The sequence below is a fragment of the Sus scrofa genome, chromosome 5 (assembly GCF_000003025.6).
Source record: "Sus scrofa isolate TJ Tabasco breed Duroc chromosome 5, Sscrofa11.1, whole genome shotgun sequence".
Lineage (NCBI taxonomy): Eukaryota > Metazoa > Chordata > Mammalia > Artiodactyla > Suidae > Sus > Sus scrofa.
The window spans coordinates 35,275,285-35,301,078 of record NC_010447.5 but is presented as its reverse complement, the minus strand read 5'-3'; the positions used below and the strand labels follow the sequence as shown (position 1 = coordinate 35,301,078).

Here is a 25,794-nt window from a genome sequence, read left to right as displayed (position 1 = left end):
CTTGAACATAAGCAGATATTCACAACCTGGTTTCTGTTGGGAGTCTATGGAAAGATTCTATACCATATTTTTTCACTGTTAGGATGTCATGGGCATTAAATTACCCTGTCAATTTAATGCAACATTTTCAAGGAGAAACAATAAACAAAAAACAGGCTTTTTTTTTTTTTTCAAACAAGTACATTAAAATGCATTCTCTGACCTTGATAGGTATGTGGTTAGTAATTTTCCAAAATCGAATTCTTCAGGTCAGCTGGAGGCCTCTTTTAACTATTGTGAGCGAATATCTAACCAAAGATTTGGAGGGGAGACTTTTTTTCGCTTTGAGTTTGATTGTTATTTGCAGGAGAGGAAATGAAGCAAATCTTCCTCACTCTGTGAAAAGCATTTAATTGGTTTATCTCAGTTATATAAGTGTGAGAAAGTATGAATCATTTTCTGGATGGGAGAGTATAACTAGCTCTGTTATATTTCAACCAATTTAAACCCACATCTAGGAAAGCTTCCTTCAGCCTCAGGGAGGAGGTGGAGTTGGGCAGGGTGCTGGATGCTTTATGTGATGAAGGAAGGTCCAGTGGTCTGGGAAGTGGCCATGCAGATCACCAGAAAGCAAGCATCTGTGATGTAGGTGACCTGGGACCTCAGCTCCAGCCTCTACCACAGGGTGGATGAGGGTGAAGCATCCTTCATCAATGGGACCTTAAAAGGTGACTCTTGCAAAAAAGCCCAACTCCAGAGGGTTCTATTACTAGGAAACCAACAACCAACCATCTTGACCTCAGAACATTTGTTTTCATATTTCACTTTTTATTAGTTATCTGGCAAAAGAGATATTTGAAGTCTTGAGCACTGAGCTCTGATGTGAGTCACACACACTATAAAGTCCCTCATCTCAACCTCCCTCCATCCGTGAAAAGAGAAATCAAAGTGACAGCTTCTTTAAAGACTTAGTCTGTTGCTGTTATTTCGTATCAGCTGGAGTTATACTCCCAGAATTACGAGTCTGTCCTCAGAAATTAGCATTGTGTTTTAAGAAATATTTCAATTTCTTCTTAGACCTTAGCTACCTCTTGCCTTAAATACGATGCTCATAAAAGGTGCATTTAAGTGTAGCTTCCAAGTGCAGGGATTCCTTTAATGGAATGTGTCTCATATGACATAGCAAGGATGATGCAGCCTTCACTCAGAATCTAAATTGAGGGGGGAGGGAGTTCCAACAGGACTAACCAAAGGAACAAATCTATAATGGGACCAGAACTAAGGAAAAAAAATCCCAGTGGACTGACTCATTTTCTCTACCTTCAGATTTTAGGAGAAAGAGGCAAATGGCCATAGCATAACTTTACAAAGAGATTTATTTAAAAATTTTAAAACAGATAATTTCGTTTTGTTTTGTTTTTTTTTCAGGTTTTTTAAAAAAAATTTATTGTTATTTCCCCCAACATACTTTTTCCCCCCACTGTACAGCATGGGGACGCAGTTACGCATACATGTATACATAATTTTTGTAAAAGACTTACATGCCGAGAACTGTAAAACATTAAACAAGGAAATTAAAGAAGATGTAAAGAAATGGAAAGATAGTCCATGTTCCTGGATTGGAAAAATTAATGTTGTAAAAATGGCCATACTACCCAGAGAAATCTACAGATTCAATGCAATCCCTATTAAATTACCCATGACATTTTTCACAGAACTAGAACAAACAATCCAAGAATTTATATGGAACCATAAAAGACCCAGAATTGCCAAAGCAATCCTGAGGAACAAAAACCAAGCAGGAGGCACAACTCTTCCAGACTTCAAGCAATATTACAAAGCCATAGTCATCAAGACAATGTGGTAGTGGTACCAAAACAGACATACAGACCAATGGAACAGAACAGAGAACCCAGAAATAAACCCAGACACCTATGGTCAATTAATCTTTGACAAAGGAGGCAAGAACATAAAATGGGAAAAAGATAGTCTTTTCAGTAAGAATTGCTGGGAAACCTGAAGAGCTGCATGCAAATCAATGAAACTAGAGCACAGCCTCACACCATGCACCAAAATAAACTCAAATGGCTTAAAGACTTAAACGTAAGACAAGACACCATCACACTCCTGGAAGAGAACATAGGCAAAACATTCTCTGACATCAACTTTATGAATATTTTCTCAGGTCAGTCTCCCAAAGCAACAGAAATAAAAGCAAAAATAAACCAATGGGACCTAATCAAACTGACAAGCTTTTGCACAGCAAAGGAAACCCAAAAGAAAACAAAAAGACAACTTACAGAATGGGAGAAAATAGTTTCAAATGATGCAACTGACAAGGGCTTAATCTCTAGAATACACAAGCAACTTACACAACTCAACAGCAAAAAAGCCAACAACCCAATGGAAAAATGGGCAAAAGACCTGCATAGACATTTCTCCAAGGAAGATATACAGATGGCCAACAAGCACATGAAAAAATGCTCAACATCCCTGATTATTAGAGAAATGAAAATCGAAACTACCATAAGGTACCACCTCACACCAGTCAGAATGGCCATCATTAATAAGTCCACAAATAACAAATACTGGAGGGGGTGTAGACAAAAGGGAACCCTCCTGCACTGTTGGTGGGAATGTAAACTGCTGCAAGACTATGGAGAACAGTATGGAGGTACCTTAGACATCTATATTTAGAACTACCATGTGACCCAGCAATCGCACTCTTGGTTATATATCCGGACAAAATTTTCCTTGAAAAAGACACATACACTCGCATGTTCCTTGCAGCACTGTTCACAATAGCCAAAACATGGAAACAACTCAAATGTCCATCAATAGACAACAGACGATTGGATTAGGAAGATGTGGTATATATACACAATGGAATACTACTCAGCCATAAAAAAGAATGAAATAATGCCATTTGCAGCAGCTTGGATGGAACTAGAGACTCTCATACTGAGTGAAGTAAGTCAGAAAGAGAAAGACAAATACCATATGATTTTACTTATATCTGGAATCTAATATATAGCACAAATGAACCTTTCCACAGAGAAGAAAATCATGGACTTGGAGAATAGACTTGTGGTTGCCCTGGGGAGGGGGGAAGGAGTGGGAGGGATTGGGAGCTTGGGGTTAATGGATAAAGCAAATAATTTTGAATGTGTAGCTTAATTGTGTCTCCCCTCTCCTAGAAGGAGGGTAGTAAAAAAACAACAGTGCCTGGCAGATTATGGGTCTCAAAAATGATGTCATAAATAAATAAAGCTTGCTCTCTTTACACATTTAGTTGACTCCATGTACCTTCTAGTCTTTTAGCTTCATTATTATTATTATTATTTTGCTTTTTAGGTCCTCACTCACTGCATATGGACATTTCCAGGCTAGGGGTCCAATCAGAGCTGTAGATACTGGCCTACACCAGAGCCACAGCAATGCCAGATCCGAGCCACATGTGACCTATACCACAGCTCATGGAATGCCAGATCCTTAACCCACTGAGCGAGGCCAAGGATCGAACCCTCAACCTCATGGTTCCTAGTCGGATTCATTTCCACTGAGCCAGAACAGGAACTCCCTGAGCCAGAACAGGAACTCCTATTTTTCTGTACATACTTATCTTTAATGTGTAGAATGTTGATGTTAATCATATAATTAATACAAACTTACATAGAATTGCTGTTACTAAATTATGTGTGTGTATGTATTTGTGTGTATTTCCACACAATAATTCCATTATTCTAATTTCAAAGACACGGAATGAGGGAGAGAGTTAAAAAAACCTTGCAAAGTCATAATAAATGACAAAATTCAAATCTACACAGAGCTAGGTCCTCGATTACCAAAAATTCCCCACTTCCTTTGAACCTACTTAACTGAAGCAAGACAGTAAATCCAGGTTTTTCAGGAACTGAGGAAAGGGGATTGTTGTATAACCTTAGTTTACCAGAAAGCAACAACTGGCTTTGCAGGATTTTAAACTGATCTCTTAGCGAGGCTGACACTGGAAGTCTGCTTTGTGCCTGAAGCTGTCTTGAGCCCTCTTCCAGACAGCATGTCATGGAATTCTTACAAGTGTATGGGAAAGAATCCCTACCTGTGTTTTACAGATGAGGACATAGAGTCTTGGAAAGTGGACATCACTTTCCTGAGTCCACAGTGTTGTTGGACAGCTGAGCTAGAACGCAAATCTGGACCCATCCAACTTCAGAGTTAATTTCATCCCTGGTGTTACCGCCTATTTTTTAGGCATTTCCTATCAATATCTTTCCAACAATGTTAGTGGCAATATGGTAATCATTGTGTATTTTAATCAGCTGACTGTACCACAAAGAATATCTTGAGCTTTGTTTCTATCACAAAATACTAATGAAGCAAATGTTAGGAAATTTTGCCAAACTCAAATTGGAATTATTCTTTTGAGGTGTTTTTCTTTGCACATGGTTGATTAGCCATTACAACCATTACATTAGTATTGAATAAAACCAATGTATTCTGGTTACAAATGTGGGGAAAATATAAGCAAAAGGATTTGGTAGGCAGACAGCTCAGTGTATCATTATACAGCAGATTTCATTATGAGCTATTCTGAATGGAAATGGATACTTCCAAAAATCCCTATTAACTTTGGCTTTCTTACTAAAGTACAACTGACCTTTTATTAGTTAAATGTTAGCTATTATTAACACAGGAGGAACGCTCCATGATATTTCTGTTTGTAAGCATTGTGAAGGTAAATTTTCTAGTTTTCAACTTTGAATTGAGCGGGAGCCTAGGAAATGCTTCAGAATGAATGACAAGAATCCACTCAGCTTGAACTATGGAACTGGCAAAGTTGGCTGCTTCCTTCTTCTTGTTGACCTTCTTTCTCCTCACTGAATGCCTGATCACCCCTGGCCTCTACTTGCTGTTTCTGTTTGCCTTAAGCCCTGAGTGAAATAATCTCATCAACACTAACATTGGTGACTTACTGAGTTATTTTTTTCTTTGAGGAGAAGTATTCACAGTTTTCAAAGGGTTTAGAAATAAGACTGAATATACATGGTAGAATTTTTCTCTCTACAATGGGCAAGGGACTTCTTAAGACCTGTCATACCAGTTTGGGAGTGGGTGACTATTGAGGAACAAGATAAATTCTGTTAGGTGGGAGAACGCTGTGTTTCCTTTCTGTGGGGGCGCCTACCTTTATATTTCTTCTGGTCTTATGGTGATTCTGTGACAAGCGCAGGATCAGAGATCAGAGGACCTGTCCCCTGGCTTAGGACTTGTCACAGTCCACTGCTTGCCTTTGTCTCAGTGCCACATGCAAGATGGTTCCCCCCCCCCCCCCGCTCCGCCACCCAGTGTATTCTCTTTGTGCACTGTCCCTGATCCATGGACACCACCGTCAACATTGCCAAGGCTCATCAGTGCTAAGAACAACTAATAATCACACTGTGTAACCCAGACATTTCAGCAGAGCCCAGATGAAAAGCCTCAATAATTTCCTAACATTCATCTAGAGATTGGCAAACTAAGGCCCTTGGGCCAAATTTTGGTGAACACTTGCATTTGTACATCAAAGAGCTAAGCATGGTTTTTAAATTTTTAAACAGTTGGGAAAAAAGAAAAGAAGAAGAATATTTTGTGATATGTGAAAATTATATGAAATACCAAGGACCATAAAGTTTCACTGGAACATAGCCACACTCTTCTTGTATGTATTGTCTATGGCTGCTTTTATGCACTAATGGCAGAGTTGAGTAGCTTTGACAAAGGCCTGCAAAGCCTGAAATATTTATTATCTGGCCTTTTATGGGGAAAGTTTGCTGAATCCTTATTTAGTCACTCATCTGGCCTCCACTAGGAGAGCTACCTGGAAATCATTGTGAAGCAGATACATGCCATTTTCCCCTTGTAGGCATTTATTTTCCCTGGAAGTTCTGCCTGCTTGATTAATTACATCAGTGGGTATTACTACTAGACAAGGAAGCTCATATTTGTGTGTGCTGCTGAGCTCTCTACGTTGCCTAGTAATGGATGTGTGTTACCAGTACCCTGCATGGGAATCATGAAATAGAAATAGAAGGAGCTCTAATTTCAGGTTAACATTATTAGTTTCATAATGTAATTTTTCTGTTCTGTATACATTTCAGTAACTGAGTTTAGAAATCATGGAGTTCCCGTTGTGGTGCAGTGGTTAACGAATCGGACTGGGAACCATGAGGTTGCGGGTTCGGTCCCTGCCCTTGCTCAGTGGGTTAACGATCCGGCGTTGCCGTGAGCTGTGGTGTAGGTTGCAGACGCGGCTCGGATCCCACGTTGCTGTGGCTCTGGCCTAGGCCGGTGGCTACAGCTCCGATTTGACCCCTAGCCTGGGAACCTCCATATGCCGCGGGAGCGGCCCAAGAAATAGCAACAACAACAACAAAAGACAAAAAAAGACAAAAAAAAAAAAACCACCAAGAAATCATTATGGGTACAGAACAAAGCAAGACAAACATAGTCCCTATCCATTTGGAAAATATGAACAAATGAAGGCCCAGCAAAATGAATCAATCGTTCTAATATATGGCTACTGAATGGGAAAATCAGGACTAGAAACAGGTATCTTGACACCTCATTGCATCACACTGTTTCCCATGAATGAAACTGCTGTATGTACAACATTGTGAAGAATATCCTTATAGGTTTCAGACTAGAGTTCTTTTTATTCACTTCCCTGGAAAAGCAATGTAGGGACATTTAGCTAATTAAATTAGGCCTAATCTATCCACTTTCTTCATTAGTAGGTAATTACATTAAAAGATTCTTGGAATTTTTTTCTAACTCTTTCACTTGAGAGGATGAGACTATGAACAGATGAAGCTTGGCACTAATACTGAGTGCATCTATGCCCCCTAGATTTTTATCCCCAATCAGGAGTGAATTACAAATGCATACACTTCTGTTCTATACAAATTTTTTTTCCAGAGATAAGACCCTTTTAAAATATACAATGTGCTTACGTGGTGATATACCTGTAATCAAGGCTGCCATGTGGTTTGGCAGTGGGAGTTAGAGTTTTTGGCTCTTGACACTACTTTTTGCACTGCTAGGTTTTTTATAAACATAATCATACCTCTTGGAGATGATGAGTCTCTATTCCTCTGAATGTGTTGCCCCAATAAAAAGTCATGTTTGCAAAACTGCATCCTAGGCAATTCAAAGGAGCAATGCCAATCTTCTGACCTTAGCTAGTATTTTTTTATATATGGAAATTCACAGGAAAAAAAAGAGGACCAATTTGTGTGAAATTAGAAAGAATTAAAGGATTAATGCTGTATATTCAAAATGCATGTAAATTTAGTGTCAGCATTTCCTTTAATTGATTTCCAGGATCAGTCTTGGCAATTCTGCTTTATTGATGGTGATTCTATGTGTAACATGTGAATGAACATCTAACTAGTTTATTAAAGCAGAGTGTATTTATGTTCATTTTAATAGGGAAAATGTTTAATTTGTTGACTTTTGTCCATATTTCTTGCAGAAAATAGTTTGTTGAATTGTAACCAGTTTGAAACATAGTGTAGTAAAATAAGATTATTCAAATAATGGTAGAACAGGATGAGGTGGAGCAGGGCTGCACAGGAGGAGGGTTCCAACTTGGAGATTATCTGCTCATTGGCCAAATGATGTCACAATAGACAAAGTGTGCAGGATACATCACTATATTGCATATACTGAAGGCAGCAGAGCAAATGGATTCTTCCTATCACTGCACTGATTCCTGTCTCAAGGTAACTGATTTATGCTAATGATAAGACAACTATTATGTTGATTAGTCATCCCTCCCCCCTAGAAAAGTGATCAGGGCAACCCTTATAAAAAGTCCTCCTTCCCTCTCTACCTTCTTTCCTTCAACTTCATTCCTTCCTCCCTCCCTTCTTTCCTTCCTTCCTTTCTTTCTTTCCTCCCTTCTTTCTTTCCTCCCTCCCTCCCTTCTTTCCTTCCTCCCTCCCTCCCTTTTTTCCTTCCTTCCTCCCTCCTGTCATCCCTACCTTCCTTCATCCCTTCTTTCTTTTTCTTCCTTCCTTCTCTCCTTCCCTCCTTCCTTCCTTCATGTTAACAGCTTGTTTGTTCTCCCTATAAAAAGTACACTAATGTTATTCATCTACTCTTATACTCACCTGGGAGAAACAACAAACTTTGAACATGGAGACAGGTGGCTGGGCTAGACTTGTTAATCAAGTCTAGCCTGGAAACAAAACAAAAAGGAATACTCAGTAGTATTAATGTGAAAAGACCTGCATTGCAGCTGTTCTCACTAAGCTCATTGAAGATATTTTAAATGAAACAAACTGTTTGCTTTGATGAAACTGTGACACATGATGTGGTTTGAAATGGGAGAAGAGTGCAAGTCTCCAAAAGTCACACAAGTGATGAGATTTTTTAATTTGAGTGTTTCCCTGGGGTGTGACAGCCTCATATTTGGGATGTTTTGCATAATTATGAATGTGGAACCATTTTATATTTTAAAGTCTGTGTGGGTTTAGCTGGCATCCATGTGCAAATTCATTCCTCTTTATTTTCTAACAAGATAAGCTTGAATAGTTTCTAGAATCTTCCTTGTGGAAAGAAAAAAGTCTGTTAAAGTAGGCAGAGCTTTCTGAAAATGGTGCATATAGCATGTGCAGACATACTCTGTTTCTTGATGTCCCTAACATATTTAGATTTGGAGTATACAGCAAGATAACCTTGGAAGGAAAATATAGTTTTATATTATTTAAAATAATATAAAATAACTGAATTACCCTTTTCTATCTCCTGAAGATGTGACTTATTATTAAATTGTCTCTGTGCTAGGCTAGTCCTCTGCTACAACTGAAATAAACAAACAAGGGCTCTTTCAACAGCCAAAGAATAAGATATGAGGAAAGTAAAAACCATGATTAAACAGTTCAAGTAGTGGAAATTTCTCATGAAACTTTTTTTTGGAAAGTGGGTACCCAAGGACAGTTTTCACATTGATTCTACTTCAAAAAAATCTCAAGGTCAGGATAATTTTGTGAGAGAAATTTTCCACAGAAAACAGAGTGTTGTTTCCTGGTTCTTTGAGAGGAAATATTGTCCTTTGAATATTGCAAGGCAGGGAAACTCATGATTAGCATGACTGCTTTAGCAGGGAAGAAATGGAGTTTGTTCAGGGAAATGCCTTTGTCCTTTAAAAGGACAAGGCACATCTGTTTGCAGCATCCACTTGGGATTATTGAACCTTGTGTTGTAGAAAGGAGTAATTGTTGTATGATCTTATATTTATGTGCAGCGAACATCCTTATTCTGTTCCTGTATCATAAAAAAATAATGAGCTGAGTTTAACCTGTCAATTCCTGTGTTTAAATCACATGGGAATTAGGATGCACTGTGTGTGTCTCCATATAGTATTATACATATATAATTTCTTAAACAGGTGCCATCAAGTATCTTTAAATTTTAATTGGAAATATTTACATACTTACATATCATCATCCCCATGTACAGAACAATACCAGATGAGAGGGATCCAGCTCTTACGCTGTTGTAGTCTCAGCTCTGGTATTCAGAGCTCGGCTCAAAAGATGGTTCTATTGAGGCACTTTCTCCCAAACTCTTAGGCCCGGCAGTCTTGAGCTGCTCAAAGCAGGGCATATCCCTTAGCCACTCTGAATCCCAATTTTCTTTTCCACGAAACATGGATAATCATATAACTCATAGTGTTATTGCTGAATTTGCTAAAATAACATAGAGTTTCTGGCACTATGAATACACACATGCACACCTCCCCCCCACACCCGCACACTGTCATCTCCAAAGGAATGGAGAATCTCCACTGAGATCTTCCTAAGGAATTCAGGAAGAATGTAATAGGAGGGAAGGTTTATATAAGCTTTATAGTGGATGTCGGCTTTATTAAAGACTTGTATCAACTGTTCCATGGAGCAAAAAGGAGAAGTGGTCTTTTCCAAAGGACAACATTGGCCAGGTTTAAACCCTCATTCTTTTGTCCCTACACTTTGGAACCTAGAGAGGCAGTAGCACCTGTTACTCCAGGACTCTGGAGAGAGAAATGCCTGAGTTTGAATCCTGACTCAGTCACTACAAATTCCTTAATGTGGGGCGAATGTGTGTTGTACTTTAGCTTTCGGGTGGCTGTTAGAAAAATAACGTCAATGAACGTACAATGCTTACATGAATATACAAAGCATAGTCAGTGTCTGGCACATTTTAAATTATCTATTGATGATAGTTATTTGCATATGAAATGCAACTAGGAATGACATAAATAATAAGGTTCATTAATGTGAGAAAACTGAAAATGAAAATTTAACATTGTCAAAGAGGATGGAGGCAATTGATTACATATTGCTCCAGGGCTATGATTTATCATTTGGAAGATGAGACTTTACAGGACACTGTTGGTGATGGGGCAGATCAGTGTGTCTCTAGAAAATATAATCTGACAAACCTGTTGTTGAACTGCCATCCCTAAATTAAATGTGAGTTAAGTTGGTAGCTATCACAAATACCATGGCTGCCTGTCTCCTTGAGAAATGCAAAAAGAAAATATATGTATTTTTAATTATAAGAGAATACCAAAGCCTTCTTTGCTATGCTAGCAGTATAGTTTTTCTCAGGAAGTTTATCTATCAGTGAGTAAAAGGTGTGTGTGTGTGTGTGTGTGTGTGTGTGTGTGTGTGTGTGTATGTAATGGGAGCACAAGCCCACATTTACTTGTGCAGGAGTGACTTGAAAAGGTCTGGGATCACTGAGTGCATTGACTTCACAACATAAAAACAAAAATAATGTATACATTCTTTTTTCTCACATCATCATGATCCATCATAAGTGACTAGATATAGTTCCCAGTGCTACACAGCGGGATCTCATTGAGAATGTATACATGTATGTGTAACTGCGTCGCCATGCTGTATAGTAGAAAATTGACAGAACACTGTAAACCAGCTATAATGGAAAAAAATAAAAATAATTATAAATAAAAAAATAGCATTACCGGGAAAAAAAATAGTGGAGACCATTTTGGAAACTAGTAAGTATATCTCAAATGTCCAGTGAAGATTCAAACTCCATAGTTCATTGAGTTTTGAGAATTCAGCTTTAGAATATTGTGTTTTTCTTGCACTTCCCTGCCAGGGTCTCTTCATTTTTGTCTGCAGCCACACACAATTTCCTTCCCCTCTTCATATTACAGAAGAAGACGTATCCCCTCTTCTGTGCAAAAGTGTGCTTTCTTAGTCGGTTCCTCCATCCCATCAAGGCGAGGACTCTCTTCCTTTACAGTTTTCTCTCTTACCTATATATGCAACCTCTCTTGATTTTTCTGACTCTGACAACTTGTATAAATGCTCAAGCCTCTTGAATATTTTTTTAAAACTTTTCAGTTCCTTATCTATCTATCCATCTATCTATCTATCTAATCTCTTACCTCTTCTTCCCCACCAAATTCACCCAAAACTCATGTGTGCTTACCTAAATATCATCAGCTCCCATTAACATTTTAAAAATTTAGTTTACATTTTTAGCAAAATGTACAATTTGATAAAAATTTCGCCTTAAGGGGACAGATAGTTTTCCAAAGCTTATAACAAAAACCCAGGCTTTCCCTCTTGGGCAGCCCATAGGCAATACACTTTTGTTTCCTTTATTTTTTACGTTTTACATCTCTACGTAACACACAACTCCTTGCTTTTTCCATTGTAGGCAATATCTACTGACCATTTCCATTCTATAAAAGATGAGGATTTTTCTCTTCCTAACACTGTCCCTCCACATAGGCTTCCAAGAACTCCCTTTCCTATAGAGTTAAAGATTAATTTTGATGTCACATGACTATGACTTTTAAAAGGGATTCACAGGTGAATCACATGATTATATGCACCCCTCTTTGTATTCTCTGGAGTTACTAATTTGTCTTTCTCTCATTTGCTTAGTTTTTCTATGTACTGATTTAATCCCTCCTTGATTGTCTAAGTTTGCTCTCCAGGGATTCTATCAGTTTCACCCTTTGCAGACTTCTTTACTGGACTTTCTGATCTGCTCCATTTTGGGCTGGTTGTTACCCATACCTGTCCTTCTGTAATCTTTCTTCATTACTCAGGATTTCCTCTGCTTCTCCCCTGAGGTGGATTCCTTGTTTCCATACCTTCATTTTGGTAGATACTTACAGTAACTTCTGGAGCAAGGGTGCATAGGGGATGTGTGTAAATATTTGGGTATATGTATGTCAAAAAATGTGTGCAGTCTATCATTACACTTAATTGGTGGTGTCTCTGCATAGAATTCTGAGTCAGAAATCACTTGCCATCAGAATTTTGAAACCATTCTGCCATTGTTCCCCTCTTGGTAAGAAATCTATAGCCATTCTTATCCTAATTAGATCTAATTCCTAATCTTTGTTATGTGACTTAATTTTGCCGTTTATTTTCTTTTATTAAAGTGTAGTTGCTTTACATTGTTAGTTTCAGGTGTAGAACACAATGTTTTTATATATTATACCCAATTTAAAGTTATTATATAATATTGGCCATACTCCCTGTGTCATATATTATAATCTCATATCTTATTTATTTTATATGTAGTAGGTTATACCTCTTAATCTCTTACCCCTATATTCCCCCTCCCCACTGTAATTTCCCCACTGGTAACCACTAGCTTTTCTCTGTATCTGTGAGTTTGTTTCTATTTTGTTATAGTCATTTGTTTGCTTTATTTTTTAGATTCCATATATAAGTGAAAACATACAGTATTTGCTTTTCTCTGTCTGTTAATTCACTAAGCATAATATCCTTCACTGTTTTTGACAATGGCCGCACAAGTTACATACCCACCAAGGGTGTTAGGGTTCACTTTTCCCTTCCTTCATACCAACATTTGATAGTTGTGGTCTTTTTGACAATAGCCATTCCGACAGGTGTGAGGTGATATCTCATTATACTTTTGATTTTTATTTCCCTAATAATTAGGAATGTTGACTATCTTTTCATGTGTCTGTTGGCCATCCATATGTCTACTTTGGAAAACTACCTATTCAGGTCTTTTGCCCATTTTTAAGTTGGGTTATTTGTTTTTTGGATATTGAGTTGTATGAGGTGTTTATATATTTTAGATATTGACCCATGTCAGTCACATCATTTGCAAATATTTTCTCCCATTCAGTAGGTTGTCTTTTTGTTTTGTTGATTATTTCCTTTCCTGTGCCAAAGCTTTGAGTTCAATTAGGTCCCATTTGTTTATTTTTTGCTTTTGTTTCCTTTGCCTTAGGAGAGAGATCCAAAAAACTGTAAAGTCTTCTGTCAAAGAGTGCACTGCCTATGCTTTCTTCCAAGAGTTTTAAAGTTTCTGGTCTATTACATTTAGGTCTTTAATCCATCTTGAGTTTATTTTCATATATGGTGTGAGAAAATATTTTAATTTCATTTTTTTTTACATGTAGCTGTCCAGTTTTCCCAGGACCTCTTATTGAAGAGATTAGCTTTTCTCCATTGTATATTTTTGCCTCCCTTTCCATAGATTAATTAACTGTAAGTTCATGGGTTTATTTCTGGGCTCTCTATTCCATTCATCGAAGTGTATGTTTTTGTGCTAGTGTGCTAGTAGCATACTGTCTTGATTACTGTAGCTTCATAGTATAGTGTGAAACCAGAGAGTGTGATATATCCAATTTTTTTTCTTCTCAAAATTGTTTCAGCAATTTGAAATCTTTTGAGGTTTCATATAAATTTTGGGATTATTTTCTATAGTTCCTTGAAAAATGTACTGAGTGTTTTGATAAGGATTGCAGTAAATTTGTAGATTTCTTTAAAGAGTTTGGGCATTTTAACAATGCTAATTCTTCCAATCTGTGAACATGTTATATCTTTCCATTTCTTTGTATCATCTTCAATTTCCTTCATCAGTGTCTTATAGTTTTCAGAATAGGTCTTTTCACCTCCTTAGTTAAGTTTATTCCTAGGTTTTTTTTGTTTTTGTTTTTGTTTTTTGCTTTTTAGAGCTGCACTCGCAGCATGTGGAGGTTCCCAGGCTAGGGGTCTAATCAGAGCTACAGCTGCTGGCCTACGCCACAGCCACAGCAACACAGGATCTGAGCCGCATCTGCAACCTACACCATAACTCAGGGCACCACCAGATCCTTGACCCACTGAGTGAGGCCAGGGATTGAACCAGCAACCTCATGGTTCCTAGTTGGAGATTTGTTTCTGCTGTGCCATGATGGGAACTTCAGTATTTTGTTCTTTTTGATGTGAATTTAAATGAGATTTTTTTTCTTGCTTTCTCTTTCTGATCATTTATCATTAGTTGATAGAAAAGCAACATATTTCTATGTGTTAATCTTATATTCAGTAATTTTAATGAATTCATTTATTAGTGCTAATAGTTTTTGTATAGAGACTATGTTTTTATATATAGTATCATGTCACCTTCATAAAGTGACAGTTTTACCTTTTTTCCCTTCTTTTTATTTCTTTTTCTTGTATGGTTGCTGTGGCCAGAACTTCCAATATTATGTTAAATAGAAGTGCCAAGAGTGGGCATTCTTGTCTTATTCCTGATTTTAGAGGAAAAACGTTTAGCTTTTCATCATTGGGTATAATGTTAGCTGTGGTTGTGTTATAAATTGCCTTTATTATGTAGAAATATATACCTTCTCTGCCAAGTTTGATGAGAGTTTGATCATGAATAAATATTGAATTTTGTCAAGTGCTTTTTCTGCATCTATTGATATAATCATGTAATTTTACCCTTTGTTAATATGGTATATCAATTTGCAAATATTAAACCATCTTTGCATCTCCCATGCAAAGAATAAATCCCACCTGATCATAATGTATGATTCTTTTTGTATATTGTTGAACTTTGCTAATGTTTTGTTAAGAATTTTTGCATCTGTATTCATCAGAGACATTGACCTGTAATTTTCTTTTTTTGTAGTGTCTTTGTCTGGTTTTGGTATCGGGGTAATGGTGGCCTTGTAGAGTGTATCTGGGAGTATTTCCTCCTCTTCAATTTTTTTGGAATAGTTTGAGAAGCATAGATATTAGCTCTTCTTTATAGGTTGGGTAGAATTTCCCTGTGACTCTCTCTGGTCCTGGACTTTTGTTTGTTGAGAGTTTTTTGATTATTGATTCAATTTCAATGCTAGAGACCACTCTGTTTAGATTATCTACTTCTTCCTGATTTAAGTTCGAAAGATTGTGTATTTTTAGAAATCTGTTTCTTCTAGGTTGCCCAGTTTTTTGGCTTAGTATTCTCTTATGATTTTTTTTGTAACTTTGTGATATCAGTTGTAATTTCTCTTTTGATTTCTTTTGTCTATTTGAGTCCTTTTTTTTTTCTTTATGAGGTTGGCCAAAGGTATATAAATTTTTGTTTACTCCTTAAAGAAACAGATCTTGGTTTAATTGATCTTGTCTATTATTTGTTTGATTTTTTTTGTCTCTATTTTATTTATTTCCACTTTGATCTTTTTTATTTCCTTCCTTCTGCTGACTTTCTGAAAGGGTAGTGTGCATTCTGGATTGTAGACTGTGGACTTGATGGTGAAGATGAGAATGGGCTGTTTCTCTCTCGGGGATCACTGATGTCAGTATGTTTAGGTCTTTTCCCTTAGGCTGGTTACAGTCTCTGGAGAAGATTCTTTTAGTCTCCTGCCTGGAAGGTATAATTCCAGCTGCAACTTTTCTGGGGGCAGAGTTGGGGAAGAGGGCTGAAGGTTTCAATATTTGTGATTAAAATGTCCTTTAAATCACAACCCCCACTCCCTTGGAATTCAGTATGGTACACCAATGCATCTGTTGGTATTTTCTAGTGCAAGAAATTTTTCACTCTATGTGGATTTTAAATTTCTAGTCCTTCCTAATGGGTGAAGTCTTATCTGCTGGAGAGGGCTGCCGTATTAGAGTCTGTTCTGTACAAATGCTCAAATGATTCTTCTCTTTTTAATCCAATCTTCACTCAGCCTTCCAGCAGGATCAGAATCTGTTGCTACTACTTCCAGGTAGGGATCTGTGAAGTGCATTGGTTGGCTCCTTAGCTCTCCTCACTGTTGGTTTAAGATTCTCCCTTCTTGACATCATAATCATCTACCACTCATCCATGTTTTCCAGATGGCAAAATTTTTCTTATGCCTCCTTGCCTGTTGGCTTTATCTTCACAGGTTAATGGATTTCAAAATCTCTTTACTATTATCTCTATTGATTCAAAAGAAAACAAGAGTACATGCATATTTTCAATCTGCTACCTTTAACCAGGTATTCTCATTCACTTTTCAAGTAATTTTCCCAACCACATTTTCCCCTACTGAAGCCTCTCCAGCAAGGGAACTAATGACTCAGCCTCAGAGGACTTGTCTTATAAGTGGCATTTGAAATGAATCATTTTAAAATCCTTTAAACCATATTAACTCTCTCTCTCTCTCTCTCATCCCTGACTTCTCCTCATTCCCAGTCCCTTTATGGGATCCTCCTCTTAGTCTGTACTTTTAATGTTAGACTATCCTTAACATTAATATTCTCTTTTGACCTTTCTGCCTTTTCTCTTTTGACCTTTCTGCCTACCCTGGGTCATTTTATTCCCTATCATGGTTTCAGCTACCCCCTTATTGTGAGAGATTCATGAATTTCTATCACCACTTAAACCTTTCTCCTGAGCTCTAGTCCTTGATATCCAACTTTCTTCTGGTTTTTTAACCTCAACTCATCTTTTCTCCAAATTTCTTTCTTCTTACCTTTCTTCTACCTCACATCCCTTAGTAACTTAAAATAGAAACTTTGTTAAAAGTCATCTTAAAATCGTTGGTCTCTAACAGCCCTTTGTCTGATTTATGTCAATTCCATTTCATTTACATCATTTTTGCGCATGTGTGTGCTCATGCTTGCACATTCCTCCTTCACTTCTCCAGTATTGCAACCTTAGTTAGGTCTTATATTTTTTTCTTGCTGTATTCCCATAGTTTCCTAATGCTTAATCCTAGTCTGTAATTCATTTTCCATATTGCCTTCAAAAGAATAAATGGCGTAGTTCTTTCTAAAAAGCATCATAATGGATCATGACTTTCAGCTCTTTGTCTTTTAAACTCTGTCATTCTCTATTCACTCTAGATTAAGTCAGGCAGGTTTAGTTTGGCCTAAGAGGCTCTCCATGATCTGATCTCTTCCTAGCAACACAGATCTTCAAACATTGGCTCATGTGACTCAAATCCTCTGCCTGAACCCACAGATGCACTCCACTCATCTTTCAAAATTCAGCTCACCTGTCTTTCCAGTATTCCACCCAAGGTAGGATTAGGTGCTCTCACCTTTGTGGATTGGATAGAATTGGAGTATAGGCTCTGGAATCATACTTAGGCCTTACTCTGACTATTACTTATGATCTGTGACATTTTGGATACATTTATTTTATTCCTCTGTGCCTCAATCTTTTCATCTGTAAATGGGGTAGTAATTATATCTACCACCTGAGGTTATGAGGTTTGAAAGGAAATACTCATAAAAGCACTTAGAATAATCCAGGAACATAAGCACTTATGGAAGTTTACTCATTATGTCTGTCTCCATGGTGTTCTTTATAATCCTTTAGTGTAACCCCTCTGGCATTTTTTGCCCTCAGTTGTTTGCACATATGTCTCTCTGTGACAGTTTAAGGTTTTTGAGGACAGGAACTGTGCATAATTCACTTCTGGGTCCCTAGAGATTAGCATTCTGTCAGGCATACAGGAATGTTTCCATATACATTAGAGGTTGAATGAGTATAGGAATGACAAACAGTGGAAAACATATGTACCATTTGCACTGTAGGGGAAAATTTGTGCTTCAATGGAAATCTCTGCTTTGGTTACAGCATTTCATTCTGGGTTATCCAATTTTGATTTTATGATGGCTCTGGGCCTTTTATTGCCTTTGAGTTATTTTACAATTCTGTAAACTGTAGATAATTGATAGCAATGAATAATAGTTCTTGCTTTGGGCACATAAATAAATTCAGCACAGTAGAGATTCAATTGATTTTGGTCTCTCACTCTGGAAGTAGCTAACTTTGCCTCCATTTGCACACTCATTTCAATACTTTTGACCTACATATTATCTTTGGAGTCTGCATTAAGCTGCTTATAACCTCTTAATTTTAATTAAAAAAATTTTTTTCTGTTGCCACACCTGCACCATATGGAAGTTCCCAGGCCAGGGATTGACCCCACACCTTCACAGTGACCCTCAGCTGCTGCAGTCAGATTCTTAGTCCACTGTGCCACAGCAGAAACTCCTGCTAATAATCTCTTATCGACTCCTTCATTAGTGATGAATTAAATAAAATCTTCAATACATGCTCATTTGATATCCACATGAGCATGATGACTTTATCTTTTTTTTTTTTTTTTTTAATCCTTTGACAGTACCCAGAAGTTGTCCTGAATGATTGTCTTTTCACATGATGACCTTGGATATTTTAAAATATTTTATGAGATAGTCTGCATAAGACACATTCTGGAGATAATCTGAAACCACCCTTCCTATGGAACATGAAGATTAATTCAAGATTAATAAAACACATTAGTAATATAGGGCTAAGTTGAAAACCTTTTGTCTAATTGATCTCTGTGCTAAAACTTGCAAAACTTTTCTGATAATTTATCTCCTCCCATAAGGCAGAGAACAAAGACAGTTTTTTAAAGTATGTGAGTATCATTTGGGGCCCTTATGGGGCTCTGGGCATATGAAATCAGAGAGGGCTTGGGAATAGTCTTGAGGATTATAGAAAGGAAGATTTGGCAGAATAATGAAGGAAGGAAAATTACATCTTGCATCCTCTTTAAGTCTTTATCAAATTATAACTATTATAAAAATCTCTTAACTATAAAAAGAGTCCACCTTAATTGGAGCAGTTAACTTCTGGGAAATGACTAAGTATAAAATATAAAAAGCTACTAAAGGAAAGCAAGTCCGTTTAAGAGTAGCTGCATAGAGAGCCTAATTTGGACTAACTGAAGAAAAGAATCTCTCTCAGTTAGTTTCATACCCTATTCGTGGCAAACTTTGACAAGAAATATAAGTTTATGAAGGTCAAGTGTTACAGACTAAGACCTTACCTTGTCTTGCTTTTATGAAAAAATCCAACAACTCCTTTGTAATCAACACGTGATTTGTATGCAAATGTATGTGATTAAAAATGCTCAGAAACAACAGGCTTCCTTAATTAAATTAAACATTCTGCTTCCTTACATTTTGATTACATTATTCATTTGCTTCACAGAACAAATGTAAAGTCCCTAATTACCAGCATATGAATTAGTGAGGTTTTGTCATAATACTGCAATCCAGAAAAATACTAATCAAGGAAAGGAGAAAGGATGCTGAATTTCACTTGAGAGTTTCTCTATGCTTTGTAAAATTTTCTTTTTCCTTCTTATTTAAAATTTAACTGCTGATGCTTATTATTTGAGTGTCTGTTAGAGTTTGGAAGATTACTCAGTATTCTGTAGGCTTTTATAGACTGGCTACCAAATGTGTAACTTCAATAGCCGTAGCAATTAGAAGAATGATAATTTGGTGAGAATTTACAGAAAGTGGTCCTGTGCCAAGCACTTTCTGTGTAAACTCTCCCAAGAACATCCATCTTGTGAAAGAAATAAAACATCTTTCCTCTTCCTGAATAATTATTTTTCACACCCTTTGTATGTCTGACTCCTTATTTTTCATATCAACTAAAACATCACCACCTAAGAGGTACCTTCAAAGTAGGTTCTTACTATCATTGATATTCTCAACACCTTGTCCTTTTCCTTCATAACGCTCATCGTAATTTGTAAGTTGAAATTTATTTGTTGGTTTATTTGCATTGTGTCTATGCCTTGCTAGATTGCAAACTCTACCAGGGCTGAGACTATAATTTGCTCTATTGACTGTCATATCCCTGGGATCTAGCACTTTACAGGCACTTAAAAATATTTGTTGAGTAGAAAGAAAGACAAAGTTCTCTGAGTTGGCGAGGAGCAGATTCTTACTTTCAAACTCAGGACTCTGTGAAGGCAAAGCCCATACATTTGCCAAGAGCCTGGGGCTTGTATCACCTTCCCTTCAGGTTCATCATGGGCTCCATTTTTTGCCCCTTTACCTTGCAGTCTCTCTGATGGAGCCTTCTTGTCTTCCCTGCAAGCTGCGCTGCTTTAGACATTCCTGTTTCTGGAAAAAAGTTGTGAACTTTTCATTCTTGAAAACATTGTGTTATTCTGATGTCAGTGGACACTGTTTCCAACCTGCTATCTGTTAGCTTAATTGGAACCTGCCCTCCTCTTGGGAGGGCTGAGTTGTGCAAAGTGATTTCATGATGAGCAATGGTAACACGAAAGCACTCAGACCGTGTCAGAGAGTTAGGAAGGTTGGTGAGGATTTTAGTTAAGAGATAAAAAGAATAAAAAGAGGAATGTTGACAAGTCAGAATGCAGTTTTTGGTTTTGCTTTGCTACTCTCACATTAGGTTAAATATTACAGCAGGTTTAATAAAAAGGAGCACTGTTTTTTGTGACAAAATCACCAGGAAGTCTAAAAAATATTTCTAATTATTGGTGATGGTGAGAAAAAGTTGGTGAGTTGGGAAACAGTTGTACCATTGATAAAAGAAGATAGTTTTTCAAAATCATATCCTTTTCTTTCGATATAAATTACTTTGGGAAAAACAAAAATCATGTTTATTTATTCTTTCATTCATGCAGTATTCACCAGACACAGATCATAGTATGAGAGACAAGAAGTAGAAGAATTATAAACCTTGGTTGCTTGCATGGTAGTAGAAAGAAAATACAAATAGGCAACTAACTCTAATAGAGAATACTTAAATTGAGTTATGGAGATGCTATAAGAGATGAGGAGAAGGAAGAGACCTATTAAAAAAATACCTAATGTGGGAGGTATCATTTGAGTTAAGAGTTGAACAGTTCTGATTGTCTCAATGATTGTTAATATGAGGACAGGAAGAACAAAAGAATGAAAGAGTAGATCTGGTAAAGGCAAAAAAAAGTAGACCTGGTAAAGGCAAAAAGCCTGTATTGGTTGGCATGGATGGTACATGTTGCCAAGTCTTAGGAATTAAGATTAAAAGGGGAGATTGGGAGACTGATGTTGAAGGGCCTTGAATGTTTTGCTAGAGATTTATATTTTATTTAGGAGACAGAGAACTTTTAATACTTATTCTGATTGTCCACCATGAATTGGAGAGAAGGATGATTATTTGGGGGGAAATGTCCATAGTTTTCTCACATTTCTGCATATTTTCTGAGCAGACATTGAAACTTTTGTTTCAGAAATCTTTTCAAGAATATCCTTGGAAGATAGAGATTATATCTCCCTTATGGCAGAGGGAAGAATTTAAAGGGGAAGGAATCCCTTTATAAAATTGGAGTTTCCTAACCTCAGAGTTTCTCGGTAGTACAATCTTACTGTGCACTCGGCAGCCACCTGGGTTCCTGGGCATTTCTCCCTTGGAACTCAGGGAACAAAAAGAACCAATGCAAATGAGGCACACAGAACTTGTTGTGCTGGGAATTACAGACTTTTGTCTCTGACCAGCAGTTTCGTGTCTTCTGACTGCAACTATTTTGTTGTTGTTGTTATTTCCCCAATACAATTTTTCTTTCTACTGTACAGCATAGTGACCCAGTTACACATACACGTATATATGTATTTATATAATATATAATATATATATTTTTCCTCCCATTATCATGCTCCGTCATAAGTGATTAGACATAGTTCTCAGGATCTCATTGCTAATCCATTCCAAAAGCAATAGTTTTAAACTGCGGCAGGCTAATTCGTTAGTTTGAAATAGGGTAAGATCTCAGAGCCTTCACAGTTCTTAACAGACTGAAATCTTAAAGTTCCAGGAGACAGTTAATGTGGTAGTTTAACAATGTATGGTATGGTGTTCACAGTGGACATAAGGTTAGAAGTGTTCAGAGATGGAATTAACAAAATGTGACTGAGATCAAACTTCTGGGGAGGCCCCTCTGAAGTTGAGCACTGGACAGGCAAACCAACCCCTTCCCTCCCTTGGGGGAAGCTGGGAGCCAGTAGGTCTCTTTCTGAACATATGACACCACACCAGGGGAACGGACTCCAGCAAGAGAGTGTCCTGAATCTCTTTATTGACTTCAATAAATCTATTTTCATGGTCACCCAGTGTTTAGGAGCCTTGCACTTAGTTTCTAGATTCCTCAAAAAGGGAATTGTTTGTGAACAACTGCTTATTTGGTGTGTGTGGGAGGCGGGGGCAGAAGGATGTCCAGGGCCTCCCACTCCTAGTTGCAGATGTCACTAACACCGTCACATTCTGTGTGGCTGGGGGTAAGGGCTTTAACATGTGCATTTGGGAGGCACAATTCAGCCCATAAAACTTGCGTAAACTTCCAATAAGGCATGAATGCACTCCATTCTTTGTTCCCTGGCTTAAACTCTCTACAGTATCTGACCTGAGGAATTTCCTCTGATCTCACCCCAAACCCTGCTCCCCAAAGCTCTACATACCAGCCTTTTTCCCTCCAACATGCTAAGTTTGTGCCCACCTTAGGACCTTTGTACTCTCTGCTAACTTTGTCTGGAATTCTATTACTTAGCTCTTAGTAAGTGGCTTCTGCCTTCTTATCATACACGACTCAGCTTATTTGTTTCTTTACAGTGTATTAGTTTTTAATTAATAATAACAACAGATATCACTTGAGAGCTTACTTTGCATGAGGCATTATGCTAAATACTTATATGCCCAATTTAATAGAAACAACATGCATTGTGGTTAAAGATACATCGTTTGGAGCTAGACCACCTGGGTTCACATTCAGGCTTTACCACGTACTGTGGTTCCTTGGGAAAGTTATTTAACTTTTCTCTGCCTCAGTTTTTAACCCCCTACAGAGGCCATTTATTTTTATCCCAAGCAATTTCAACCCACTGAAAGTTAGAGGAACAATGTCAAGAATCTCCATATATCCTTGCCCAGAGGCCCCATCCACATTTGTTAATTTGGCCAGTAACATCTATTCTGTCTCAAAGGATATGATTCAGGGTCATGCATTTCACCAAGTAGCCTCTTTGAGGAGGGAATAATTCCCCAGTCTTTCCCTAATTTTCATGACCTTAACATTTTAAGTGTTTTAAGCCAGTTATTTTGTAGAATCCCCTTGATTTGGACTTGTTTGGGGTTTCCTTATGATTTGATCCAGATGCAGGACTCAGTTTAAATGTCACCTCCTCAGAGTTCCATCTAATGTTAAGTACACAGTTCCCTTGGTTACTTTGTAGCAAAGGATCCTGCCATTTTTCTCTTCCTGGTGTTTTCTTGCATATTTATTTGTATATTTCTTTGTTGGCTACCCCAAGTTGGTGGAATATAAGGTCCATAAGAGCAGCTTTATTTTTCCTTTGCAGTGCTGTGTCTCAGCCTATAAGGGGGTCATAATTTGCCAGTCAGTGTGCTAGGCAGTAGGAATGTAATGGTCAACATAACAGATGCTCTTTGTTATTATTAAAAAATAATTTAGTATGTTCACATAACTTGCTGTTTAGTCATGCATTCAATAAATATTTACTGAACCCCTGCTATAGTCCAAGCATCAGGAATAAGTAATGAACAATATAGAAAATGCTCCTGATCTCCTGAAGCTTACATTCCAGAAACAAAACAAAACCAACCAACCAAAAAACATGTAACGCAATGAATGGAGACGATGAGCCATCTAGCTCTGCAGATGAAGAGTATTCCACAGGGGACAGAGGAAATAGGAAGGTCCTGAGTTGGGAGTACACTTGGCAAGTCCAAGGACCAGCGCGGAGTCTACTGCGGCTGGAGCAGTATGAGTGAGGGAGAAAGTAGGAGGAAATGAGGTCAGTGAGGCAGCCAAGGGCCCATCTTGTGTGGCTTTGGATTTCATACTAATTGTGATGGGAATCCATTAGAGGGTTCAAAGCCTGGGAGTGACATAATCTTTTAGTGCGCAGAGAATTGCTCTGTGAATTATTTCCTTCTCAGAAAGCTTTTTAGGGGATTGGCTGAGACTCAGTGATTCTTAAGAAACTTGATATTTCTGGCTGATACTTCTTATACATCAGGCCCTGTACTGGTAGCTAGAAATCTGGGAATGTGTTCCCAGATTTACATATTCCTTTTTGAGAGGCCTTGGCTAGGCTGATCTTTTGGCTTAAGAGTACCTCTTCACACTCATCTATTCAAGGAAGCATGAAGAGTGAAGAGGAAAGAGAGCAGAGCACTTACAGGAATCCTCTGGCTCTGGGAAGCTTCAAGTATGAACATGGTATAAATAAATTAGTATGCAGAAAAAGTGGGGGGTCCATTCTACCATTAAGAAAAACTAGTAAGTCTTCCTTTGGAATATTTTCTGAAGGTTTAATAATTAGTGTAGGCAAGAATTAGAGATCAGTGTGACTGTGTAAAAGCAAAACAAGCCCTTGATTTTGTTTCACCCACAGGCACTTGAATGACACCCCCTCCCCCGCTGGCAAGAGGAGCCTATTTTAAGGTATTTTGACTTCCTCACATGGTTACACTATGGATGAAGCATTTCCTGAATCAATCAGGTTGTTAATAAGAGAATTACTGAGAAGTTCAGGGAGGGACACCTTAATGCCTGAGTATAAGAGAAAAGGAGCTGGAAGAGAATTCTAGGAGAAATGGTGTATTCCATGCCTAGTTTCGGGAAGGATGGCATTAGGTTACTATATCCTTAAAGATTGCATCAGGTTAGTGTACTTTCATGTGATATGGATTGAGATTAGGGTGATCCATTCATATGGGATGACAGAGAGGAAAATGCAGCCAGGCCTTCTTGTTTCAGGAAAGATGGTCTAGGTGTTAGGCCATAGGCTTCCTGGGGTATCTTTCTTTTTGTCTTCTCACATTAAGAGAAGTCTCCCAAGTGCTCAAGGAAAATCTAAATAGGACTCAATGGTTTTAAAAAAATTCAGACCAGAGTCTGACTTCTTTTCTACCTGAGCTTATTTGGGATACATTTCGTTGCTTCTTAGAAAGGTGTGAAATGGAGGTTTGGGATTTCCTGACCAGTGACCATAGTGATTTCCCGATACTTTATTTTCTTCTGGCATGCAATTCATTCCCGCTGTGTGAGGTCGAATAAACCTTTCTAATTTAGAATTAGTCACTGTGAGATCCTAATTGGCATTATGAGTAAAATGTCTGTGTTTATTTCTTACTAGTTATGGGAGGAGCCTGTGTTAAATTCTGTGTCACATTTTCTTGGCTCCTTAAGTTTGAGAATCTGATGTCTGATACAAGCATTACACATCCCAAGTCTTTTTTTCTTTTTCTTTTAAAATTCTGTGTTGGTGGCCTCCACCAACACTTCCCTGCCTCTTAATCACTGTTACCCCAGAGCCTAATCATACTGGCTGCTAATGTGTACCTTGTGAACTGACCAAACAAAGGCCGATTCAGAAAGAACTCATGGAAAAGCAGGTTGGCATTTAAACTTTACACTTAAAAAGCAAACAACCAGCCAAGTCTTTAGCACAAAAATGGAATATCCAGTGATCCTGGCTGGTGATTACAAAGCTCTGTTTTGTATCGTTCATTCTCTTGTTGAGTATCGTTGTCAGTACAAGGGCACACATCCCAATTTGGAGAGAAGGAAAATAAGACTGACCTCTGAGAAATCAACTAGTAGAACCTCTATAGCAATGGACCAAGAATGCAGTCATGCATACGGTGAAGAATTTTAGAAACATCTAAAATGCAATGAAAATGCCATCTTGGAAGCAGGACTAAATTATAGTTACAGTTTGG

The 25,794-nt window shown here is 37.7% G+C and overlaps 1 protein-coding gene across 8 annotated transcripts in view; it reads left to right on the top strand.

Moving 5' to 3' along the window:
- Window positions 1-25,794, top strand: part of TSPAN8 (tetraspanin 8) — a 272,045-nt gene that overhangs the window by 181,710 nt on the left and 64,541 nt on the right. For all 8 annotated transcript variants that reach the window (XM_021091998.1, XM_021091997.1, XM_021091999.1 and 5 more), the window contains one exon: window positions 24,465-24,514. The gene's annotated coding sequence lies outside the window, so the exon portion shown is untranslated. The remainder of the gene's footprint in view (window positions 1-24,464; window positions 24,515-25,794) is intronic.